The sequence below is a fragment of the Triturus cristatus genome, chromosome 12, assembly GCF_964204655.1.
Source record: "Triturus cristatus chromosome 12, aTriCri1.1, whole genome shotgun sequence".
In the NCBI taxonomy this organism is placed as follows: Eukaryota; Metazoa; Chordata; class Amphibia; order Caudata; family Salamandridae; genus Triturus; species Triturus cristatus.
Window position 1 is genome coordinate 266,109,801 of NC_140595.1, and position 15,196 is coordinate 266,124,996.

Here is a 15,196-nt window from a genome sequence, read left to right on the forward strand (position 1 = left end):
TATTGTATGAGAGCCACACCTTCAGGCAAAACGAAAGAATCAAGTTGTCTTTTTAATGCTTGACTGTAAATACTAGGACTCTCAGTATAGCCTTGAGGAACTCTACAAAATCTATACGATCGATTATTCAAATTGAAACCGAACAAATATCGGCTATCAGGATGAATAGGGATCGAAAAGAAAGCATTCTTCAAGTCTATCACAGAGAATGTAGTTGCTGTCGGAGGAACCAAAGTAAGAAGTGTTGTTATGTCAGAAACCACGGGGTATTGTGGTACTACAATCTTGTTAACTTCTCACAAATCAATAATGAATCGGTAAATCCTAATGTCCGTATCTTTTTTCAGAACAGGAAGAATTGGACTGTTACAAACATTGTAAGGAACTTCCTCAACAACCCCCACTTCAATGAGATCATGGACAATACGTATGAGTGCTTCACCTTCCTGTGAAATTTTGTATTGAGGCAAACGTGGCAGCACAGCTCCCTCCTTGACACTAATATGTACTGGTGGAATAACCATTTGCCCTACATCAGTGTCTGAAGTAGCCCACAAAGTACTAGGGAGTGAAGCTAATGCAATATCCTCTTTAACAAGACAAGCTCTCTCCTTCACAGGATGTTTGTCATTCAAGATAACACGTACACCTTCTGGAGAACATCTTATTGTAGCCCTGAAATACTTGAGCATATCAAGACCCACAATATTGTCTGGTGTATTTGGGGAAAGCAAAAATGGACATGGAGCAGTAAATTTATCCACATGGAATGCAAGTGGTTGTGACAGTGGGCTAAGGGAAGGAGTTCCATCGAAACCTATCGATGTAATGGTTAAGCCAGACAGGGAAGCCCTTGGAACCAATTGTTTAGACAAGGCGCTACGAGTAGCTCCTGTATCAACCAGAAACTGATCAATAGAACCCAAAACATTTGCTGTAACATAGGGACCCCTCTGATCTACTTGAACTTCAACTGATTCCTTACCTCATCCTAGGCAATCCTATGCATAAGCAGAATCTTGAGAATCAGACGGCACATAGTCGGACATTTGATATTGGTTCCTTCTTTCAAAAGTGTTAAACCCATCCTGCCCACATATATTAGCATCAAACCTAGCACGATCACCTGTGCTTCCTCTAGGCCCTGAATATCCTGAACGATTTCTCATTTGTCCCCGACCACGTGGACACTGCTGAGCACGCAGTGCTGGACAATCGGAAGCCCAATGCCCAAATTTCTTACAGTACGCGCACTGGTCAACAGACAAAGTTGAACGAGTATAAGAAGGGAAAGACGAACCATAAGATCCACGTCCACTTCTATCACTACCTCTAAAAGGCGGACCATAAGCCTGAGCCAACATAACCTTCGTTTTTAATTCTTTAGTCTTCTTATCCTCATTACCCTTTGCTTCTAATTCCTGGCGTTCATAATACTGAGCCATAGTCAAGAGAGAAACCGGAGAAGAGGTAGTCCATGAACTCTCACTGGCTTTTAAGCGACTAGCTATCCCTGGCAACAGGTTTGCAACATGTTTAATGACAAACAGATGTCTGCCCGTGTCATCTGTCAATGACAGGCCACTAAAATCGTGGAATGCTTCTTCAAAGCGTGTAAAGAAATCAGGGATCGATTCATCTGCCTTTTGCTTACAAGATGCTAAAAGAGTCCAATCTATCTTTTTAGGGGGAATAATCGTTTTTAACTTGACTAATATAGCTGCAGGAAGATCTAAAATTAACTGACATGGCTTCTGTGCGGGTTTCCTTTCTACATCCATTTGTTCTAAGTCTTTCCATAACGCCCCAAAAGCTGCACGATCATCAATTTTACGAACAGTTCTCCACATATCAGGCGGTAATATCAATCCAAAAAATAAATCAATATCAGGCAAAGTCATAGTACAAGAGCTAATAGCATCCTCAACTTCCTCATAAAAAAGCGGCGTGATTTTTCCGCGGATCAGTCAATGCAGTTTTAAGTGCCATGACATCCGTCCTATTCCAAGGAGTGTAAACCCAATTATAAATAAAATAACCCTTTGCATTGATAGAGGCCTTATCATCGCTTGTACCCTGTCCTTTAGGAGGAACATACAAAGGCGCGGTCTCCCGCATAGGTTTCGCATGAACTATCATAGTCTTATCTGTTCCGAAGAGAGAAGCTTGTGCCATGCTGGTCTGAGATGTCTGTGCAGCTACGTCTGCAGCCTTTTTCTCCTCTCGCAAACGGACTGCATCAACACGCAGTTGTTCTGCTTGGGTTTTCGGATCAGATAGAACCCGCTCATCAGAGCCTCTCTAACCCAGCCAGAACGTTACCCCCTCCCTAGGGCCTATCCACAATAAGTAACCACATGTATATATACCATCTAAGGACAGGGAATTCCTATTATATATATATATACATATATATATATATATATATATATATATATATATATATATATATATATATATATATATATATATATATATATATATATATATATATATATATACCTTTTATAATCGGCGGCCTCGCGGTCCCAAGTGGACCCAGGACTTCCTACCCAGACGGCAGCCTCAGCCTCGCGGTCCTAGATGGACCCAGGACTTCCTACCCAGACGGCAGCCTCAGCCTCGCGGTCCTAGATGGGCCCAGGACTTCCTACCCAGACGGCAGCCTCAGCCTCGCGGTCCTAGACGGACCCAGGGCTTCCTACCCAGACGGCAGCCTCAGCCTCGCGGTCCTAGATGGACCCAGGACTTCCTACCCAGACGGCAGCCTCAGCCTCGCGGTCCTAGATGGACCCAGGACTTCCTACCCAGACGGCAGCCTCAGCCTCGCGGTCCTAGATGGACCCAGGACTTCCTACCCAGACGGCAGCCTCAGCCTCGCGGTCCTAGATAGACCCAGGACTTCCTACCCAGACGGCAGCCTCAGCCTCGCGGTCCTAGATGGACCCAGGACTTCCTACCCAGACGGCAGCCTCAGCCTCGCGGTCCTAGATGGACCCAGGACTTCCTACCCAGACGGCAGCCTCAGCCTCGCGGTCCTAGATGGACCCAGGACTTCCTACCCAGACGGCAGGCTTAGCACGAGTTCATCCTATGATTACCATAACATACAACAAGGGAATCAGTGCTACTATTTATCAGATCACACAAGAACTGCCAGTTAGAACACAACTTGTCCTCTGGTTCGAGGGGCTCCTTCCTCCCTTATTCAGTTACCACTTACCTGATCAGGGTTAACATCTGTTCATATCAAGTCACAGCTGACTAGAAGAATAGGCTACCCTCTCATGCAAGAATATATACCACATGTTGGTTCACTACAAACTGGATACTTTATTTATTCATTACATACACGATCACATAACATCACCATATAACATATAACCTGCAAAGAAAAGTGAAAGATTAGGTTGTACACTCTAATAAAAAGGGGTCGACATCACCTTAGTCGTATGTAGCCTGCACTCAATGGTCATCTAGGTTCCCTTCTCGTCTGTGCCTCGGCTTCGCCTGGAAGTCACACCTCCGCAGTCACGGATCTACTCCCTTCTCTTTTCTCCGAGTCACTGGGACCTCTTCCTCATCGGCTACTCTCTTTTCTTTGGCTATTCTGTTAGAAGAATATCTGTCTCTCGGTTTTTCTCCACCTTCAAGTTTGTCATCTGTCTTCCCTGGAATAAGTAGTAGCTTTACTGCTAACGGCCAGGTGCCGCCTACGGACTGAAGCAAGTGCCAGTATCTGCCTCAGACTTTCACTAATATAGAGGTGCATTTTCTCATGGAAAATTCCAGCCCGTAACCTGCCGCCCACCAAATTCTTGTACCTCCCCGTGCCGAGGACACGTTCCCAGCCGGCCGGCCTGATGTAGTGTCTTCGGCATGAAGAAAAATACAATCCTTCGATAAGGGCCGGCCTGAACCGGTTCTCTCCAAGCGAATAACACCTCCTAACTAAAACACTGCCTATGACCTAGAAGCATCTCAAGCTGCCGGAGCAGGAAGAAAGATGGAGTCTCTCCCGTTTAAGGCCTACCAGGCCTGAATTCAGCACGGCTCCATGAAATACCCTCACTACAGAACAGATTACCCCTAATACTAACGAATCTATCCCCTAGGATATGTGTGCAAACCCTGATCTATGGGGAAGAACACAGGATCATGTCGAAGTGCCTAATAAATAGGCTCTATACACTACTCTAACCCTTAGACTTGGATGGAAAGAGACTGAAGTCACACTAGTTATTCTTTAACACAAGAAAAGGCCGGAAAAATCGAGCAGTACAGCAGTTTAACCAAACGCCTGATTGTATCATTCACCTGGGAGAAAACAAAAAGACAATCATGCATTTGCTTACAATTAACTGCTACATCGTCGGGCTCTAACTCCTCAGAATATTTCCTAAACAACTCAAGGACCTTTGCAGCAAACACCTCAGTAAAATACAGTTGCTCCCTTTCCTGCCACCCTTTCATACTATCTAGAAGTTCAGAGGCGGGGGCAGTGCTACTAACTGCTTTACGAGCAGCAGATCTAAGTTGGGACGCACGCTCAGCGGTCAACATAGAACAAGTTTCTCGTGCCTTGTGTTCCTCCGAACCGGAGTCCTCATCTGACTCATGAGGGGCAGAAGGAACAGTATACGGAGGTGGAGGACGATCTAATAATAAGAAATCATCTTGTGGTTTATTAAGTATAGGATAAAGGGGCCGCCGAACAGCGTATTAGCCAGTTACCTGTAAATTGAGCTCCCTATCTTCTCTCTCTTTTAACTCTTTTAACTCTTTTATTTCTTTGTTTTTTCAGCTCTAATGCTTTCGCATAAATGTTCTTTCACTGTTCTTTTTCAATCAAGGCTTGCTCACGCTTCATTCGTTCACGCACTTCTTTCTCCCACATTCGTACACAGTCAAACATATCTTGCCTAGTCTTTCGCTTAAACATACATTGTTCCAAATACTCAATCTTTCGTAAATCAAATGACCCATGCATAGGCCAACGAATCCTTACGAGTGTATTTATTCCATAATGTGCTGTAATAATAATAATAATAGTAATCTTTATTCGGTTTGTAACAGTGTAAAACCATAAAAGATATCATAACATACACATATTCATGATAAAATTTGCTTAAAAAATGTGATTGAGTATACAGTTAAAAAAGAGAAAGTGTGCGTAGTTTAAGTAATACGGAAATTAATTCACTATATTACAAATTGTTTCTGTGCCTCATAATACACTTAAAAAAATTCAGTACGTGATAGACTGTCCATTCGGAGTCCAAAGTTTGAAGTGCCAGCATGGCTGGACGACATTGTCTGTGGCCCCATCTTTTTAATAAAGGGATTAGCCAGACTTTACGATGGGTATGGAAGAACTTACAGAACAATACTGTGTGCATGTTGGACTGTTGTGAACGATCATCACATGGGCACAGTTCCATCTGAGTTTTCCAGTTATTTTTTTCGGGAAATGACACTAGTCTAAAAAAGAGGTTCATTCTGAACCTTGTTAGGAGCATTTTTTCGTAGGTTGTAAGCTCCAGTGTCAAATATTGCTGGATATTCAGCGACTGCTGTGTCATAATTGCGTGGATGACCGATTTTTTCGTACTCAGTAATGCCAGTCTAAGGGATTCCAGGTGGCTCAAGGCAACTAGTTTCAGTTCCTTTTTAGATATTTCCTTCAATTCTTCTGGCATATGGTAATATTTTTCTAGGCCCAGGTCAGAGAAGAAATGTCTTACATAGGAGAGCCAGGATATTTTGTGGGCATGGTCCAGATCCATGGTGTCGCGAAGGATGGTTTTAGTCAAGGTGTTTTTTTCTGATACCCATACTCGCCTCCAAAGCAAAAGAGGTTGGATTTTTATTAGATCTTCAATATATGTGATTCCTAGTTATATATGTGAGGCGTAGATGGAAGTGCCTCTTGGGGTTGATAAAAGGAACCTCGTGAAGATATTCTCCTCTTTTTGGATAGAGTCGATAGGTGTGTGACCCCAGATCCCTGCACCATATAAAGCGATGGCTTGGCATTTCGCGGCATAAATCTGTAGTAGTTCTGCTGGTGGTCTTTTGCCGAGTTTATTGGAGAATTTCATTAGTGCCATAGTAGCTCGTCTGAAGAGCTGTCTCCTAGTCTCGACTGCCGCTTTCCAATTCAGGGCATCGTCAATCATAATGCCTAGGTAGGGATACTGTGAGGTCGTTTCGATTTTTTGTTGTTTCAGAAAAATGGACTTGGATGTCTTTCTTGATCCGCCGGCTACCATAACGTAGGTTTTTTTGATGTTTATGTGGAGGTCCAGAGCGCCCATGAAATCTGCGTATTTAGATAGAGATTTCTGCAGTTCAATGGGGGTGCGGGCTAGGATAACTGCATCGTCCGCATAAAGGAGAGCGGGGATCAAGCGACCGTTTGCTCTTGGAAGGTCTCTCCCTCCTCTCAATGTGCTGTACATTATTGAAGAAAGACCATACTTAATATACATATCCCTATTAGGTGTCCCCTCTGGGGGGGCCGGTTGTGCTTCATCGAGTCTCAAATTGGTACCACTACAAAAGCGACACATCCTACGAAGTGTGCTGAAAACAGGCATGCCAAAAATAGTGCAGAATATGCAGTATTATAATCAAAGTAGCACTTAAGGTACCTTTAGTACGATGTGCCGTTCAAATCAATTCAGATAGAGAAAATTCTCCTCATTACCTGCCTATATAAATTGCAATTTATATATGAATCACATAGAAATCTAAGTTGGCCAACACAACTTCAAAAAAAAAGAGCCGCAGTAAGTGTTACTAAACTACCTTACCAATCCCAGGCATAAAAACCAACAGGAAGCGCCGCAGAATGACACGTATCAATCACTTGGTGTCCAGGTTCCAACTGCCAAGTTCTAAAATCGACCAAATGGTCACTGCACGGTGAATCAACAGAAGAGATCTCAGTCGAGGACCAGCACCACCTGGATGGTCAGATCAGAAAGAAAGGAAAAACGCAGTGGTTGCCAAGACTCGGGTCTCATCGGACAGCGATCGCGTCCAGAGCGAGATTCCAATCCTTCGTCGCGACCAATCCTTTGGGCATCCGAGTCGCCGATGAGCCCCACTGGTTGGGCGCCAATTTGTAGAAGTGGACCTCAGCTAGGCCTACCAGTGCAAGGGGTTCGCCCTTCTCTGCACAGAGTCCTCAGACCAATAGGAAGAAGTTGGCACAGAAACTGGATTAGAATATACAAAGTTTAATAAACCTCATGAGGTGGAACTACATTCACACAGCACCCTTCGGTATTGAATGAAGTAGCACACCAAACAGAAGGAGCATGATCCTTTTATACCCATACAGGGGCTTAAAAGAGGGCGGTACAAGTACAGGAGAAGGTTTTATGTAAATATAAGGTCATATAGAAATGCACAGTCGACAAGTAGGAGGAGTTAACAGTTTGCTAATGCTAGTAAACACATCCTGACAGTTACATACTACTAACAGCTGCAAGGACAGCTGAAAACTCACTGGGCATGTGCAAAGGTGGAAGATGCTAAATATAGTTCGTTTCTAGGCAGATTACAAGAGCAGTCAACACTGAGGGAGGACAAAGCACATGGTGAGCACGTGGCAGCACATGGCAAGCAAAATAGCTGCCAGAAATACAAAATGGATTCCACAAAATGGACAAGATAGCCTCTAAATACAAGATGGATTCCGCTAATGCTAATCCAATCGCTGCCAATTTACAACAAAGGGAGGATGATCATCACACCATGCTTACATGACATCTAATTCAGTTAAACCATTGTTCACAAATCCATCCCCTTAATTTTGTATTCATAACTTTATTTCCCACCCGCATTCACATTTCATTTGCAACATTTGTTAAAAGCCTAACATGTAAGTCCATTCCGCTGAACTTTTCACCATCCATTCTCAGGCTAGGACACTTTGCGACCTCGGCTTTTGTTAAAATTCTGAGTCATCGTTCCGGGTTCACTTTCAGTAGACATGCTCAGTTTTCACATGGCTCAGCTTTCTTCAGTTATACACGAGAGGCCCAAATGCGCACTAATGATAAAGTTAGAAAGACAAATGTTACTTTAAAAAATAAAGTGGTTGTACTGTTTACCACCCACCTCTTCTCTAATCCCCTTTACTTATTAACACTTTTCCCGCATTAGCATTTAGTAAAATAGCTTGTTTTCTTTTCAGCAAAGCAGATGCGATGCACGCGAGTCTTTAACCCTTTCGCTGCGGCGGGAATTCCGCCGCAGCGCTGGGGGGTGAGGGGGGGGCAGCGCGGTGGCGCTGTGCTCATGACGGAGCCGCTCCGTCATGAGCCACGGTTGAGCTGTGCTCATGACGGAACGGTTCCGTCATGACTCCGCCCATTTGCGTTGTCCCCCCGCACAGGCGGGGAAACAGCGCCGCGTAGGCGGAGCGGCCGCCAACGGCCGTGACATGACGGAACCGTTCCGTCATGAGCACACGGCAACCGTGGCTCATGACGGAGCGGCTCCGTCATGAGCGGGGAAGGGGTTAAGCAGCCATGTTAGTGCCTTCTGCACATGCGCAAGAATTTCCCTCCAGACATTAGCTCGTCATACTGCGTAGATGCAGTTGATGCTTGCGCACTAAAGATTCCCTGTTGCAAGCAGTTTTAGTCCTTCGTTTGTGTTGTTAACGTAATTAAACACATAAGCAAGCTTCACTAACCTGCTTGTTTGTGTGGTGCACATTAGTTTAACACAAAACAATTTTAATAACTTGTTAATGAGTTAAAGGAGTGGATTGCATCTGAGTAAGTCTGTTTTCTACAAGCCCTTGCTCCATCACATATATCACAAAATCTCAGTCTGATACCATATCTCTATATATGTCCATGTCTCTGTATTATTGTTTTGTGTTACTATTGCTACCTTCCCCTAAATTAAGAAACATACTAATTTTCAGAAGCCACTCAACACCGCACTGATAGCATTTTGAACTCAACTTACCTTTCCTAGGATGGAAGTCCAGGTTTTCAAAATATGCAGTATGGTTCACAAGTGTTTTTCCATTTTCTTCTGCAAATGAGCTTTATTCACTGTTTGATTAATTAGTAGGCTTTAAGTCAAGATTATTCATGGCATTTCAGAATACAGAAAAATGGGTGGCTGGTCAAAATGGAGAGCTGTTCAGCATAGTAGCTTGAGGGCTGAACAGGGGTGCGGGAGAGGTGGATTGTTCTGCATGCTAGATTGAATACCCAATGCGTTCTGGATTCCAACTTTCCCATGTTCCTATCTCTTATTTTCTTTGGGGAATAATGCAGAATTTCTTTGTTCCACCTTTTTAATTTTCTAAGCGTAAACCTTTTTCTTCTGTTGTACAGAGAGAAATGCAGACTCACCCTATGCCGCTTTTCTGTTCAGTAGAGAATAATACAACTACCCCATCCATCTGTTCTATGGAGAACCAAGCAGTCTTTCCTTACTCCACCTTTCTCCTGTGTAACAAGTAATGATCAATGTGAGGGTCTCGATGTATTATATAGTACAGCTGTGCAGCCTTACTGTGGAATGCACTCGCAAAACTTTCTTGGGTCCAGTCAGGCTCATTTGCAAAACCTTAAGCTCAATCCCTGGGTAACTATGGTTTCGAGCAACAAGGCTTGAACAAAGGAATTAGTGTGAAGAATGTAACAGTACCATACAACAAAATAAGGAAGCCACGCAACACGAAAAAAATACGACACCAACTTATAAAAATAGGTTATATTGTTATGAATTTTTAGAGTCCAAGATTAGCAAAATCCACTGGAGATACAGATTTTTAAAGAAATCTTAATTTGTAATCCAACCATAAACAAGCACTGGCAATCAAAAAGTTTGAAAACCTTTGAGAAGTTTGTGAAAGCTAGTTTGACTCCTCCGGCCTGTCTTGGGTTACCAAATCTGACAAGGGAGCAATCTGAGGGGGGGGGGGGGGGGGCAATGGCGTAGGTTTGGACAGTTACCTGGCCAGCAGAGTGTTTTCTAGTCTATTTCCAAAGTTTATAGCACGACTGCCATAGACATCAATGGTCCAGATGCTGAAGATGTAGGAAATGAAGATGCTCAAGGATGCACCGGATGCTGTGGGGTTGATGGGGGTGCCTTTGACGTTATTCCTTGGTCCATGGGTTAGATGGGTCGACTTTGGCCTCAGATTTTCGAGACTGTTGAAGGCCAGCTGCCGCCGGGCTTCCGGTCTCCATGTAAAGCGGTCCTTGCAAAATCCTGCCCTTCCAGAGACGTTTTAAGGCATGGGCAAAGTGGGCTCTGGCCCACAGCACCAGCCTTTCTAGGGCCCCTTTAGAGCCAGCTCTTTTCTACTGAGAGTTTTGCCTTGATAACCTTTAAAAATTCCTAAACAGATTGTTTTAAATACTGTTTACATTTAGTTTATTTTTAATGTGGGTGATGTGTCAGAGTGTATTATAGACATTTTGTGGAGAAATGTTGTGTTAATGTTTTATACAATATACATTAAAAAAGTTTCATTTTGATCAAATAGGACTTCACACATGAGAAATGGGAGGGTGTCACAGAGATTATTTGCAGTCATATTAGTGTGCTGCTGCTGTGTTAAAACATGTAAATCATGTCACTATCCCTGAATATTAGATGTAAACAAATTTAGAATTTAGACCAATGTGCCTGTGCACTGTCGGTGACCTGGACAAAGAGGGGCTTAAAGAGCTGAAATTGGATCATAAACTCAAAGCTGTTCTGAATAGGGGACCCCTTAATAAGTTTGACCCAGGGCCCCCAAAATCCTGAAGATGTCCCTATGCCCTTTTAGTCTGTAGTGGCAGGCTGGGAGTTATTTTGTACTTTGTCTCTCAGTGCTGCAACCCTGGGTTTAAACTCTTCCTTACATGCCCTGGGTACCCTATATAACATATACTAGGGATGTATAAGTAAGTCAGTCCTTGTCAATTGGGGACAGCCAATTCGACATACACTTTGTAATGGGTTAAATCACTGGCACTGAGGTCTGATTAGCAGGCTTCAGTGCACTCTCAGAGTCGATCAACCAGCATCAGCCCACAAATGTGGGGGTGAACATGCAAAAAGAGACATTTCCTTACAGTTATACATTTCAGTGTCAGATTTTTCTGCTTTGTAGGGAATATAACAGCCTCTCCTTAAGTCACACTTTACAGCCACACATTAGCAGTTCTCCAGTAGAAAATATATTGCTTGTATTAATAATAGAAAATGAGCTTTAGTAACAGAGCAGTGCAGTGTAGCTTCTACACACGTTGCCCAGCATTTCTTCCAATGCAACTACTTTTAGGATGCATGATTCTTAGCTTCTCTGCTGTAAAGATATTTTAAATGTGTGCTGTTAGACTTAGCACCATTGGCGTGGGTCTCCCCTGCATTTTTTTGACTTTGCCTCTTGTGTTTTTGCTGTGCGTTGGACTTCACTTTGCTGGTCTAGAATGCTTTGGGCACTTTGCCACTACTATTCAGTGCCAAAGTGCAAATGCTCCCTCTGTAAATTGTTGTTATGCATTAGTGATTCCATAATTGGCATATTTGATTTAATAGTCAGACCCTAGTACAGTGCACTATGTGTGCCCAGGGCCTGTAAATCAAATGCTGGTACTGGTCTGCAGCACTGATTGTGCCACCCACAGAAGCAGCCTGTAAAATGTAATTCTGGCCTGCCATTGAAGAGCTTGTGTGCAGTTTGGGACTGTCATGTCGACTTGGCAAGGGCACACCCTTGCCACTCTCTAAACCTTCCCTTTTCTATATATTAGTCACCCCTAAGATAGGCCCAAGGTAACCCTATGGGCAGGGTGCATTGTATGTGAAAGGTAGGACATGACCTGATGTGTGTGGCATGTCCTGAGAGTGAAATACTACCAATTTCGTTTTTCACTATTGCAAGGAAAATACCCCGTTTAGAAAATAGGTATACTTGCCTAACCATCTAGTGTTCCTCTGCTAGGTTTGTGCATTGGATATCTGGCTGTTGGTTGACAGAGGCTGGGGAGGGGCAGTGGCTGCTGAAGTCTGATGGGTAAAGGCTGGGCTGAATAGACCTGGGCTACATTTAGAGTAGAGGGAGGAGATTTCCTTTCACCTGAATGGGCCTGGTCTGCCTTCAACAATGCTGTCTCCACTTCCTGCCAGGAAGCTGTACCAGTGAGGACAGAACTCGTTTTGGCAGGGTACAGACACTCTCTGCCTTGAGAGAACAAAGGATGTTTTGTATAAAAAGAGGGGCCCTGACCCCAGACTCTTAGATCACTTCTGGGAAATCAAGAGGAACCCTTACCAAGGAGAAGAGCTGGAGAAGCTGAGGAAGAATACTGCTCCTGTGCTATTTGCTGGTTGGGGTTGGCCTGCAGTGGCTACTTGCTGCCAATGAAAGGAGAAAGGACTTTCCTGCTTGCTTTGTCCCACTGCTTGAAGAGAAGATCTCCATGGGCTTGAACTGAGCCTGCCCCCTGTTCTAGAAATTTCAGGAACAGCAAAGACCTCAGTGTGTCTGTGGGCCCCGTCTCTGATCTTTGCCGCAGAAGAAAAGGGTAACCATGTCTGTCATTTAGATCGTCACAAGATTCCATGTCCTGAAAGCACAGCTAAGAGCAACGCCTCGCTTTGCAACGCAACTCTGGTCTCACCGACTCCGTCAACGAGCCGCTACTTGCACAACGTCCTGTGGGCACCGCACTCCGCAACGCTTTGCTACACTCTGCAAGGACGTCACCGACTCCGACGCTGCCCAATCCGAACATCAACCGGCTCCGTCGTCGCACCGTGACCTGCCAGCACCACAGCAAGCACCGTCTCACCCTTCAACGCAAACCCTGCTCTCTCCGACTTCGTCACCGAGCCGCTGCCTGCACCGAACCGTGAGGACATTGTCCGCCGCAACGCTCCATTTCACAACACGACCGGTACGTTTGCCCCGACCGACTCGCACCGACCTGTTGGTCGCAACAAGAATGGTACTGTGTCCAAGTCTGTCGATGTTTTAGCTGACCCGTATCGACGTGGTCGGCTGGAATTGTTAGACTCTGCCGTATTCAGTATCGTGGAGGCCCCATGAAGAACTGTGTTTTATCGATTTTCCTGCAATTTTAAGGTTATTTTGCACAAGTACTATTTTTCAAGAGTATTGTATGTTGGAATGTTCTCGCATTTGGTCTTGTTGGTTTAGATAAAGATTTACTACTTTTCTAATCTGGTGTGGTGTCCTTTTGTAGTGTTTTCATTGTTTTACTGTATGTGTTCACAAATGCTTTACACACTGCCTCTGAGATAACCCTGCCTGCCCGTGCCAAGCTACCAAGGGGGTGAGCAGGGGTTATTTTAGAAGTGTATCTCCCTTACCCTGACTAGAAGCAAGGGTCCCTATTTGGACAAAGATACCTACCTCTGCAAACTAGAGACCCCCATTTCTAACATGTGACCATAAAATCTTCTATGCTATCTTTGAAAGACCTTAGCCCGAAATACTTTTTCAGGGTTAGATTTTAATTGGATGTTTGATTAATATATTTGTCAAGTGTGTTTTCCCTCTCGCTCTGCATAGGCAAGTGACCATTTTTGGGTGACAAGGACACATTTGTATATCCACAAATTTCAGGATATCTACACAGATGTGTGCTGTGGTGGTGGTTAGTATCTACTTTAAACTCATTTAACATTGGGTTAACTGAAATAAGGCTCTAACTTGTGCTACATATGAGGTGCAACAGAGGACAAAGTAAATAATGCTTTGCCTAAAGTCTTACAAGATAAAATCTTAATGGATGCTCTTTTCTACCTCCCTTTTCTCCTTCTGGCCCATAAGAAACGATAACTCGCATACTATGATCACCTGCTTAGGTGACTCCTTTTTTGGGGGGAGTTTTATGTAGCGCGAACTAGACCCAAAGGTATCAGAGCACTTTACATGAGCACCAGTTGCATTACTTACAGACACATTCATTTTTTGTTAGGCACAGGGAGATTAAGTAATTTGCCCAGAAACACAGGATGTTGAGCATTCTTGCCATGATTTGAACCCGGTTCCCCATCGGCAAAGTCAACCGTTCTAACCGTTAGGCCACATTCTCTCCTCCTTGCTATGTTTGATTCCGCACATGGCTGAGAAAAGTGCACTCACAAGCATTCTCTTGCAGCACAAAGGGAAAAATAAATAGAGAGACCATTGATTGCGACCATTGACTTTCATTGGCGTTTTGTGTTTTTTGGCACTTTTCCTACTTGAATAATTGCTTTACAGAGTTATGCCAGCACCTGATAAATTCCAGGCTCACTGAGCCCAGAGAGGATGAGAGAGAAGCTGACCTCTGGCTCAACCCCAGAGTATCCAATAAAGTACGTTGGAGTGACCAAAAGAAGAAAGAAGGATGGTTCAGGTTCCCCTCTGCAGAGGGAAGGGGAAGGCCTGGATAGGTTACCGAACAGGCCCCACAAGCGATTTGAGGGGTGGGATTCTCGGTCAGGGGCGGCTGGTGACATATGAAAGTGGTGTGGCGTAAATACTGCACTGTGGTGAGCGAGCGAGCCTGAACCAAACACGGTGGGGTTCGGGGGGTCTTCCCCGAGAAAATTTTGAGAAAAGAGTGGCCAAATGTTGCATTCTCAAGCAAATTTGAGAAAGAGATGGCTTGGCGAACACATCTCTGGGAGTAGCCAGACAAAACTCTTTGCACTTGCACAGATACATCACTCTCCCTGCATTCACATAGGCACACTACTCACCCTGCACTCTTAGACCCATTACTCACCCTTCCCTGGTACATCACTAAGCCTGCATTCACCCATCCACATCACTCACCCAGGACTCACACAGGCACACTGCTCAACCTGCACTCACACAGACATCACTCACCCTTCGCTGCACTGCACTCAATCGGTTTAATTTATTACAGCCTGTCTAGGTATTTGTGATACTATTTAATACAAATTAAATAATCCATTTTAACAATAATATACAGAGAATTCCTTCAATTACATTGCTCATGGTGACCATAATGTGCCATATAGACAAAGCATTAAACAACAGTGGAAATGATAACACCCTTATAGCATTCGGATTCGGTCCTGCAAAAATTCAGTCATTCCAATGTTTGTTTTGTGGAAAATAATTATTTAAAAAAATAACAAACTTATGTGAAACAGGAAACAGACAAAAATGAATTTACAT